The sequence below is a fragment of the Strongylocentrotus purpuratus genome, unplaced genomic scaffold (assembly GCF_000002235.5).
Source record: "Strongylocentrotus purpuratus isolate Spur 01 unplaced genomic scaffold, Spur_5.0 spur5_contig_861, whole genome shotgun sequence".
NCBI classification, from domain to species: domain Eukaryota; kingdom Metazoa; phylum Echinodermata; class Echinoidea; order Camarodonta; family Strongylocentrotidae; genus Strongylocentrotus; species Strongylocentrotus purpuratus.
Window position 1 is genome coordinate 4,444,199 of NW_022145570.1, and position 12,712 is coordinate 4,456,910.

General features: G+C 37.9%; 1 long non-coding RNA gene across 1 annotated transcript; it reads right to left on the reverse strand.

Annotated features, from left to right (window-relative positions):
- Positions 1-3,999: 3,999 nt before the first annotated feature.
- Positions 4,000-12,418, reverse strand: LOC115929715. The gene is made up of 2 exons (XR_004066691.1): positions 11,989-12,418; positions 4,000-4,304 (listed from the first exon to the last, which is right to left on the reverse strand). It is a non-coding gene; the product is annotated as an uncharacterized LOC115929715 (long non-coding RNA).
- Positions 12,419-12,712: the final 294 nt, after the last annotated feature.

Genomic DNA, 12,712 nt, shown 5'->3' on the forward strand with positions numbered 1-12,712 from the left:
GAATAATATTATTACTAGAAAAAAAATGCAAACTTTTGAAACAGCATTATACATATGCATAAATGGGGACACACTGATGACGCGGACACCGTCTGCGAGTGTGGAACATTCGTGCAATCTATGTCACACTTATGAAGATGCCCACTCCAAGTTGGCCAATGCTGCCTGGAAGACATGTGGCAGCAAATGAGAAGGCTCTTCAGTGTGCAAAAGCCTGGCAGAACATTTTAAGCACAGATAATGGACACGAAAGAAGAATTTTAAAAATTATGTGACTTCCCCATGTATTTTATGCCTTGCGTTGCAATGTTCTACCTGACTGATAAGGTAATGTCCCACTGATTATTAACGCACGTTAGACCTTGAGACTATACCACGCTCTGCTGCATCCACTTTTACAAACCCGACTGTGGCATTGACCTTATTCCAACGGCTAGGTCGAGGGCGTTCAGGGCGAGAGCGTGTGGGCCTGTATGTTACCCATATGTATTGAAGTTGATTTTTTTTTCTGGGATTTAACCTCAGAAATGAAAGCCGACCAATGTAAATGCAATGACTATCGTTTCATTCTGAATATAAACAGCATATTCCTCATATTTTGGTTCGTAATTGAGAAATAAAACTAGAGCGATATTTTTGTCTTTGAAATGTAAGTAGAAATGTTGGCTAAATGTATTCCGAAGCGAGTTCAAACATTCACATGGCTATCGGTAACAGCAGCACGCTGTATTGATCACAGGACTACAGGATTACAGATCGAGAACAATGCCTTTGTGGAAAATCAAACGCGGATTTTGTTTCCAAGAATCTGTCCAAAAAAAACCCAAAAGCAGATGGATTGGAAAGTATTCTGAAGATTCCATGCTTAAATAAACAGTGGATTCATTTCGGTTAAAGAATCGATATGATGATAGCTTGCGGTGTCGTCTATTTTTATTGTGTCGATGTAGGTCGATAATGGCGTAATGAGATTTTGTAATGCGCGTTACACACAAAGGTGTCATTTTGCTTTCCTGACACAGGACGGCGTACGTGCTAGGTGTAGTGTCTGACGCGCAATGTGACAGTGATCGTATTTTGAAAAGTGAGGGCAAATTGAAAAGTGCACGCGTTGCGTTGAGTTGCTGACGCATGCACGAATTGCTTTCAAAGGCTTGATTGGCGCAGGTATAATTAACGCAAATGAAACGGCTCCTCTTTTACAGAGCTAACGATTTGCTGCGTCATATATTTTAAGAGTTTCTTTTTCAAAATTCTAAATTTCTGATTAATGAATCGTATGGTAACGATTAATATCAACTATTTAAATATTCAATAGCATGACACGGTGTTAAGCATCGCAGTGACGATTCGCGAGAGAAACCATTGATTATTTAATATCGAGTAATCAAATATCTATTTAAAAAAGGGGGATGAAGCCTTTGACCGAAAATAAAAAGTAGAAAGGGGAGTAACGAAGGAGAAAAACGACAAAGTGAGAGAGAGTGAAAGAGAAAGAGAGAGAGAGAGAGAGAGGGCTAGATAAAGAATGAGAGAGAAGGGGCTATATAAAGTAAGAGAGAGGGATAGGATGAAAGAGAGAGGGGGTAGGAAGATAGAGAGAAGAAAAATAGAGGTTTCAAGAGGGAGAGAGAGGGATAAAGACCGAGAAAGAAAAAAATAGAGAGGAATCTGAAAGGAAAATGGAGGAATGTTTCGGGAGAGAGAGCTGGGAGAGGCGGAAATGGGGGCAGATCGAGAAACAAGCAGACAGCACCTACAAAAATCCACCCTAGGAAACAAGAGAGGTAGCAATTATTATACGATTTAAGAGTTGCTAGAAGCATTGCCTCGTAAATAAAAGAGATAATAATCACCAATCAATCGTGTGCATCACAGCATGCAGTTACATTTCCCGAGTAATTACTCGCTCGGCCTAGTTACCGGTCATTCGTTTATATCGCAATGATGCGCGTGTACAGACATGTACTCACAATCTTCACCCTATGTGAGTGCCTAAGGGTAAATGTCCTACTAAAGCGTGAAGGGACTGTGATTGGGAACCATGAAAGTGTCAGGATATGTCTTAGCCAGAAACATTATACATTGCCCGGATAAAATGGAAGATTTGGACACCTCTTTGAGCTTCGATCCTGGCACCTTTATGCTTTTTTGCACCTGTATATAGAGATACTACATGTAGAAACGTTGGGCCTTCACAAAGTGCACTGTACCGTCGATTCGACAGTTTCCTAGCTATCGTATGCTTTTTAAAAAGGTGACAGTTCATTACTAACGTCGACCCATTACAACAATTGTCGAAATGCGAGAGGGAAGCGTAGACTTTTACAATTTAAGAGTGGTTTGTTTTTTCACCAGGCAGTGCTTATTTTATCCACAACCCCCCCCCCCCCCTGCCAGTTTAAGATTTGCCAGCACGAATGCAAATTATGTTGAAAGGTCTGATGGGGATGTCGATCACCTGCCCACTAAACGTCCCTCATAAATTTGATTTTAGCATTAACATCAAATCAAAATATGTTTAGAATATTTCACTTGGCGATTTATTCGTTTCTTCTTTCTTTTCTGCTTTCTTGCTTTCTTCCTTCTTTCTTGCTTTTTCATTTTACACTTCCAGGCATAAAGCATTACCGTGCGCATAACAATACAGAGAAGTAAGAATGACTGTAATACTCTAGTTATCTGATTTTAGATGTGTAACTTATAGCTTATACTTATAATGTAGATTCTATCTCAAGATGCATCGACTGTTTCATTACAGGAAACTTGGTGGAGATTATCCTAAGGAGATGGATATTAGGTGTCTGCAACTGCAGAGGTTTTTCTGTCATTTGGCCAGACATCTGAGTTAATGGATGGTCAAAGGAAAGGTGCGCTGATAAACTGAACCAGTTCATGTTGTAATGCTACTCTGATGAATAGTTTGCTGATTCCTTTGGGCAGATACTAGTATGGGGCGGAGCGAGACCTTCTAAATCGAGGGGGTGTCCCCGTTGTGGAGAGGGGGGGGGGATGGGACGGCATTTGCCGACTGGTTAAAGTCAACCCCAACATACCGGGCAGGCATTAACTTTAATTATTAAGTTTGAAACTTTAACAAAAAACGCAACGATTTAATAAACATAACAAATTCTGAGAACATCGTACACTTATCATACATGAGTATCCCTTATATAACTCATTTTCATCGAACAAAACCACAGACAAAACGCAGCAGGAATTTGTAAGTGCGACCATAATTCAACAAAAGTTTTAACTCCCAATAAGCTCGAATAATATCGAGGAGTAAATCAAACTCCTCTGACAAGAATAGATGAGACAAAGCAGTTCCTTGGGACTACATCTTATGACCCATTTACTTCAGGTTGCGACAAGTAACGCCTGAATTAGCTAATGGTACGATCCATCATGATTCAAACACAGACGGCATGCAGTGGGACAGCGTGGATGAGAGTGATCAAGGGATGAGAGTGACGGAGGAGGTGGACGACGGCCACCATGGTTACGATGATGCTGGAGGAATAATCTGATTTTAAGACCGAGGAAGATGGCCACGGTGGCGATGATGCTGGAGGAATAATCTGATTTTAAGACTAAGGAAGATGGCCACGGTGGCGATGATGCTGGAGGAATAATCTGATTTTAAGACTAAGGAAGATGGCCACGGTGGCGACGATGATGATGATGGTTATAATGATGATGTTGTTCATGACAGCGACGAAGGGAATGATGATGATGGTGATAGTGAACTGATGACGATGGTAGTGATGATGAAATAGAGATGATATATGACGATGAAGATGGTGAGTATGATTTTGGTGAATATGATGACGAAGATGACATCCAGATAAAGATGTTCATAGGCGAACAAGGTGGGATAAACTATGACAATGCGGTTATCTAATGAAGATGCTGACATATTCGTCTTCTGTCTTCTATTAATCTCTCTATACTGTATGCAGTTTATTTATTCTCCCTTTCTCTTTGCTTTTTTTGTTCTCCATCGATTTTTTTACAACGTTCTTACGTCTTCTTTTCACAGCTTGTACGTCATCTGATAAGGATGATGACCATTGTGATGTTAGTGACTACGGTCGCGATATAGCGTAGCGAGCTTTTTACTAGATGAAGAATTTTGAAATGATCAGAAAAATAAAACGATACACTACTGAGTCCCAAAGCACGGTATAATGAATTGAGAAATGTATTTTAAGTATTTCATACTCACAAGTTCTATACCGTAGTCGCCCTCATCGGGGAAAATCGTCCCTCAAGGAGACAATTATTGGCAATCCTCTGCAGATCTGACATGAAAAGAAACAAAAAAATAATATATTAAAATATACATTTCATCACTAACTCAACCTCTAAACTAAGGACCATTCAAAAATGTAAAATTAAAGGCATCTTTGATTTCAAAAGGCGTCTGAAAACGCTCCCCAACAACACAGTCATAATAGCCTGTTGAGGGCGTAACTGAATCTGCCTTGCAATTTTACTTGCATCCTGAAGTGATATTCAAAAGATATGTGGATAATACCTTAAACAAGTATTACATGCTTCAGCACAAGCACATCGAGGAAAAGTGTATACTTTAATAATGGATGATCATACAAATCCAACAAGAAACTGGAAGACGATCAGGACCTTTTCGAGATCTTCAAAATCATCAAAGAGACGAACATCGTTTGGAAAACTTCGCAAGGATTGCTTTCTTTTTATAAACTTTGAATAAAGGGTGTATAGAAGTTTTTTGTTTAATTGCAATACGATCGGGACCTTATGAAATGCTCATGAATAACAAGACAAAAATATCGGTTTGAGTACTGCGTCACGACTGTGGTAATACTTTGCATTAATGTGAAGGAGATGTTGAGTATAATTTCGAATTCTTATCAGACTGAATGATTTGATTTCTTTCTCCTTCTATGAATATAAATTATGGTTGACGTCTTCTCTCGTCAAATAAGACGTTAAAGAAATCTGTTCCCAGAATAAGCGTCGTGAATGAGGCATATCAATCATCAGTTATTTAGCATATATATTGAGCGCGTTTAAAGGTAGTCTTTGGGTTAACAAAGTAACCCTAGATACAATGAAAAATAATTTTAAAAAAAACAAAATGACGGTGAATGACGAGGTCTAACGGCTCAGAGGTACATAACACTGTTCTCGTATCCAGAAGGCCTTAGGTTTGAAACCATACCAAGGCATTATTCCTGAAGCGATGTATCCAACATAACTACTCCTTTCTATTCGTATTTTGTTCACGTTTTTATTCTTTGTGTTTAGATAGTATTAAAGAAGGTATGTTCGTAGAAAGGGATTGCATATCAAACACCCTCAGCAGTCCCATTGACCCATTATGTGCAGTGGATCTGCTATTCATCAAAATTGAGTCAATTTATTTTCATTTTGATCATTCAAAGACACCATAATATACAGTAGTGCATAACCAACAGTCCCCAATAACTTCTTAATAGTTTCTTTCCCAGTGCAATCCCACAACCAGTACTCATCTTTATCTTCAAGTGATATAAACGGGGCTAACAACAGACTAGGGTGAGACTAGCTATGCTTGTCCTCTAGAGGGCGTAACATGAGCCTGGTTTGCATTCGATGCATGAAGAGATCAGGGAGAGGGGGCAATTATCACATAAATCATTTTGACATTAACTCGGCATTGGATGGGATGACGAGAACATTTCTACTTGAAGGAGAAGGCTTTCTTTGAAAAGGAAATTTACAAATTGTAGGCCTATAATTTAGATCAAGACATGTCGATGGAAAAAACACATACATAATTATGTTCCTGTTAATAAAACAAAAGGGCAATATTAAATAGAAACGTATAAATTAAAAGACCTAACGACCAACAACACTGTCAGAAGTCTTTCCTAAACAATAATATGTTATGATATACGTGAGATTAATGCATAACACATACAATCCATTTTCCAGACATTATGTCATGATAAATAGGAGAGCTAGGAAAGGGAGCGGTGGGGTTTAAATCTCCGATGTTAATTCGCCCCTTCACGTTTAGGCTTTGACAAACTCGATGACGTTAATGGAAGACGAAAAATAGACATCCGAATTAAACATTCATTAAAGGTAGAAACTCTGAAGCATATCAGCATGCATAGAAATGACAAGGGTGTTGGATTATGCGGAGATATTCAGCAGAGGTTTGTTAAGTAGGATAAAACAAATCCTCTCAGCTCAAACCCTGGGAAATTATCAACATTCAAGAAGAAGATGGGGGAATATTTTGAGACATGCGACGATATGGTATTCATGATTGTCATGATATATCTAGCCTGAGATCCACCTGACGTAGGCTCTTTTACCTTTACTACCATACACCATACTTTTATAAGATGATGACTATTCCTCTAACCATCGTTAGCTAATCCCCCCTGTCATGTGTTCCTGGTATTCCATGAATATTGACATTTACAAAGATTTCGACAATCTGAATTATGACTTGAGGGGTTACTAAGCAAAGGATGTGTCCATGCGGTTTTTTACTGATCCTGATTCATCTGCCATGTCTGCGTACACACAAAACAATGGCATGTTAATAAAATAAAATCTCATAGTGAAACCCAGTTCAATAAGAGCTGGTATGAACACTGGTATCTGTCAGGGCCAGATGTTAAACATCATTCAGTAAATTTTCAATGCATTAAATCTTTCAAGCTATACATTGTATCTAGTTTTTGAAGTATGAATCGCAGTAAATCACAATTTAAAATTATTCGATCATCAAAAAAAGATAATTTTGGAGAAATGTTAACATGCAATGCCTTTAAAATCACCAAATACCAATGAATCAATGTTCCAAACTTGCGTGAGCTTTATCATCTGATGTGCCGTCTTTATGTCTGCTCAGTATCTATCAGGGTTTTCATACATGTTTGCATATTTTGTCATGACAATTGTCAACTACAACAAAATTATTAAACGGATTTGCTTTGGATACTAAACCTATAAATCATGTAAGCTAGTTCCCCGCGCTATGACTATTAGACAATGCTCTCCCAAATTATTTATGATCACCATTTTATTCATTCCTCGTATTTACCTTTGGTCATGCCCTTTCGCTTTTCGAGGGGTTCAGGGTGGGTGGGTTTTCCAAAAATAAGTTCCTGACTTCTCCAATCCGAGGGGCTGAAACATTTTAATTTAATAAACACCTATTATAGACCAGAACATGAATGTTAAGTGTGCGAACGTGCCTAAAGCTGTTTAGCCAACTATGTTCGTAAATTGGAGAAACATTTTGTCCAATCACGCGCGCTCAGCTGGTGAATTTATTTCTCAAATATTAAGATGTTCCCGCGAAATACATATGTCGCCTGTCGTATGTCTGTCTGTGGTCTGAGCGTTCTATAGCTAGAATGAAAACGATGATAGTAACATTGATGAATAGATGGAGGAACGGATGGAGTGAAAGGTAGAACCCATAGAAGGCTAAATCGGAAGGATAGATCAGTAACTAAAGAATTTGTAAATAAAACCGTCTGGCCAACCGATATCAATATCTGAGTTTGCCTTAAAGCCGATGCAGTTGATTTAGTTAGTCGGCAGTCCGTCGTATTTGAACAGCTCAGTTCCAAAAGTGAGCTTTTTCTGCATGTCATTTTGATGTGGAGTAATGTCGTAGTTGAAACGTTCTGTGAGGATCTGCAATACAAAGGCTCTCATATTCGAAACACGACCGGAGATAACATAAACTGTACCTTAAATAAATAGGCTAACTTTAGAAATTCCAATACCAAAGTATGAGAATGTTTCATGGAAAACAAAATAGCACAATTATTATATTCCCCAAATACCATTCGCAGTGCTTTTCATTGTAGGTACATTATGATTCTGGGCAAGACTGAGCCAATAGTTTTATCTACTTGATGACATCAACACAACTAACCTTACTGCGTAACCATCCTTCCCCTATAATTTCTGGACAGTTTCTTTTATTGTTTAATCACATGACCAGTTCGCGACCTTAATTGGCAATGCAGCCACTTCTAGTAAAAACACCGTGACGCTTCCCCGTGGAAGTCAAAGCATTTATCTAACCTTTCCCAGGAGACTAACCCAATTATTAGGGCGGGAGAACAAAGTCAGTGTTTCTTTAACCTAGGTCAACCTATTAATGTATCGTATGTCCCCAGACGTGCACGTAGGTATATGAAGACGAATGACAAAATGTGGTAATTTCATTACGATTGAAGACGATTGGCTACCAAAACTAAACGTTCTTCTTTTTACTAAGGTGGGTCGAGGATTCCTTGAGAAGGGGAGGAAGGGGAGGGAAGGTGCCTTGAGTATGGTTCCAAACATTCTGCAGGCACACACCCCTCCCCCTCCCCCATGGTAAAGAAATGAACACAATGTTTTTGCATTCTCACAGCCCGTCGGGGTTGTTTTCACTTTCTCAATAAAAGTAAATAAAAGTATATTCATGACCGCAATGCAATTGAATTGTACCGAGTCTGAAGTGATCAAACTAATCGATTGCTCTTCCTATCTCTCAAGAGAATAGTTTACCTACTGCAAAATATTTGACAGTAAAACATAATTCATTACGCTTCGAAGGCAGGCTAGAGGTTCAGAGCTCATTTTACATCGTAGTTTAACATAGTGAGTATTAAAATGTTTATCTAAATGTTTATCTATTAAAAAGAGTATCTAATCTTATCTTTCTAAAAAAAAAATACTCCCCCTAACACGAGAGCAGCACATGTGAAGGAGTTGTGCCCCAAAGTTAATCTAGGAGTTAAACTAAAACAAATAGTCGCACTTTTGTTGGTACACGGTTTGAGATATTTAAGGTTGCATACTGTCATTAAAATCAGACACAAGCTACAAATAATTAATCGAAGAAAAAACAATCGTGATCGAGAATAATTTGCACAATAAAGACGTATCTGTTGGATAGGAGAATAATTAATCGACTAAATAAGATATACTCAAACGAACTCCCAAAAGAAATGCAAATGAGAAAACATTATTTCTCATATATCTCCTCTCCAGCGAATCCAAAATTCAGCAGCTAGATTGATCACATTAAGTAGGAAATATGACCATAATATATGACCTTGGGGTGTTTCATTAAGTGTTCTTAAAGTTACGCATGACTTTACGAACGACTTGTATATGAAAAGCCAAATGGGATGCTCAATCATTATCAAATACATCAAATAAAATTGAACTGCGCAGATGTAGATTAACATTCTTATGCTAACAAACGTTTTTATTGCAAAGTATTTTTTTTGCCATAATTCAATTGAGGTCATTGAAAATATCAGAAAAAACTTTGGGCATCCTATCTGGCACTTCATATACAAGTCGTTCGTAAAGTCATGCGTAACTGTACGAACAGCTTCATGAAACACCCCCCCCCCCCCCCTGTACTTCGCTCCCTCATTGGCTACCGGTCCATTTTCGCATTACTATCAAAATCCTACTTCTTTCATAAAAAATAACACACAACACAAAAATAACATAACCTTGCCCCTAAATATCTTCTTGATCTAGTCTCCCTTCGATCCTCCTCTTCTGAACGATCCCTCCGTTCATCTTCCTCCATGCAATTAATTATCGGCCCACGAACAAAAACCCGATTGCCCCCGCCCTCTGAAAGAAACTCCCACCCCATATTCAAAATGCCCCATCTATTGAATCATTCAAAACCCTTCTCAAAACCCACCTTTTTAACCAGTTGTATTATACAGGAGGCGCACACAAGTAGTTAATTCGATTCAACTCAATTGTATTGCATAATTTGTATTAGTAATATTTATTTTATTTTGTTGCTTTTAAGGTATTGAACATGTTGAATAATTGACAGAACCTTATGTGCGCTTAGAAACGCCTGTATAAAGCGCCCTATAAATGTAATAATTATTATTGTTATTATTATTTTCTGTATATTGATGGCTTTCATGATATGCGACTTGATCATAATACAAACATCTTGGATGTCTTTATAGCCTGGAATCGATATGCACCTAACTGCATTACTCCGACATTCAAGAGTATCTTGTGTTGAATCCCGAGAAAGGCGAAAAAATATCATTTGTGCTTTCTCCTCATTTACGATTTCAAGTGATTGAAATGGATTGGTCCTGAAATGCTTTCATATTTCACATACGGCTTTGCACTAACCTTATATATGATGCAACATATCTATGTGAAGCGTTATTAATCGTTTGTGATATTCAGCAAGATTCGGTGGCTTCCGAATTCGAAATTTACAACCAACTGCAGGGATAGCACGATGTCTCAAAATGTGGATTAATCATTGATCCTTACAGTACGACGAGTAGTGATTTACAATTTTGACATGACAAAGCGAGGGGAAAAAACTAGACGTTTTATAACGAAAACTTTTTTTTGTTATTACCCAAAGTATGGCGCCATTTCTCATTTCATCCACGCAGCACGCCATGTGCATGCAGTAATCTGTTCACGTGACACTAAAAGAAGGCGTCATGAGAAACGCGCAGAGATACATCACAATCATGCATCAATACATTATACGTACATTTGACCATGGTTTCTGAAGAAAAAAATAAGACGAAGTGCATAACCTAACAAAACAAAAACCACTCCAACATAACTTTCATGATACAGGTTACCTACTGATGCATACAATATGCTTGTATAGCCTCGAGATAATGGGGGAATTTAATTTGAGGAACAGAAAGAAAGAAAGAAATAGGCCTTCGTAGTCATGTTTACTCGCATAGCATGGTGACATAATTTTCTTTCGAAAAGAAGGGGGAAGGTTGCCGCAGGTTATACACGCACCGCGACACGGTGCATCATTTCAAACGAATCAGGCACGGGTGACATGTCACTTCAATAATAATACATCGAACGCAAAAATATTATATTTCTTTACAACGGAACGGATTCACTTCAAGATTGAATGGGTTAAATTGGAAACCACTGCTGAAAAACGCCAAACGGCAGTCATCAGTGCACTACGTGAATTACTAAATTGTAACTGATCAATAGTTTATAGTTGTACGTAATAAATAAACACTTGTTTGTCATTTGCAGAATTATTATAATGTGATTATAATTAATAATGTAGATTAAGTTTGAAGAGAATTGAAACGCTAAAATTCAGGGCCCTATCTCAAAATCGAAAATCGTAAACATGCGGAACTTACAACCCCCTATCTTAAAATAATGTAAGTAAATAAATGTTTAAAGAACCCAGGTCTTCAAGACACAAATAAATTCATTCCTGAACTCATTTTTCATTCCCCTATATCTCTCATACTTTCCAACGCCAGAAACACAAATATGTACATGATATACTAAGATGCTGTGCATACATAAATGTACAACCATATGTAAACACCACTGTCGTATACGTCATAATAAGGAACATAAAACCTCTTTCTCACGCGACAACACTGTGGAATCTCTTTTCCCTCCAGATCTATCCTGCGAAGAGAAGCAGATGTTTACCTTTACTTTCCGAATGTACGCTACAGGTACCAATGTTAACAAAATTAAAGGTTTTAGGTAACTTTGCCTCTGATTCTATACAAAATCCATTTAGCTCATGCTACAATCATAATTTTAAACCTTAAGATCTTAAATGAATTTCATGACTTTTACAAGCCAATCGCATGTTTGATTATCAAGATATTTAGGGTTGGAATTCGAAATTTCATAAACCGTTTTTCACACTGTTTTGAACAGTTTTTTATAACACGACAGTCCATTGGGTAAAATGAGTACGGTAAAACCGGTCACGTACTCAAAGATTTTTACTTTTTTGAAGCACTTCATGATCATTTTGAAGCAATTTTTGTAGAGCTTTAATATTACACCATATCACAGACACTGAAAACACGTAGGGTCATGCATCTCAGATTTTAAAACTAGACAAATTGTTCGACAATGCTTTAAGATATTCTGTGACCTTCTTCATGCAATACTTAGGATGGCAAAACTCACCTTATCACGATATGTGTAGGACACAGCACAGCCACGAACCATAGGAAAATGCGTTATGTATCCAGCGTCGCCGTCCTAATAACATATCGTTAGGAATAGATCATGATGGCTAGGACCAACAAATATCGTACCAAGCCGACAACGGCCCTTCATAAGAGACAATAAAAACTAGTCGATCGTAGAAAACGAGGCACTCCTCTGTCTGTTAAGATCCAAACAGGGAAGTCTCGATCTTAAATGGACCATGCTAAAGTCTCTTTTATGTATGCCGTAAATGATCATAATAGTCAAGAATCTACAATTACCAGGCTACTCGAGACACGCAAACAAGAAAGGGGTGTGTTAACATTGTACTGATGGCGTAATCCGAAAACTCTTTATTGACTCTGGTGTTTCTACATGGCTGTGTTACTACTTTTTTGAATTAGTTTACCCACAGTGCAAAGAGGTGTCACGTTTGACATTTGAGCCTACCCGTAGGATTCCCATTTGCCAGTGTATCCGTATCAAATTACCTCCATCTCCGGCGTTAACCCTTATAATTATGTTTTACTTATTTTGTTAATTCTATTTTATTTTATTTTTTTATTATGGGCGAGTCCGTACCATTGTTTCTTTTCCGGTGTACTACCCCAACTAAACGTTGCGGTATACGATGTGATACGTCATGTCGCGTTTGTACAGGTATTAGCATGTTTAGCATAATGTTATTGTTTATACATAC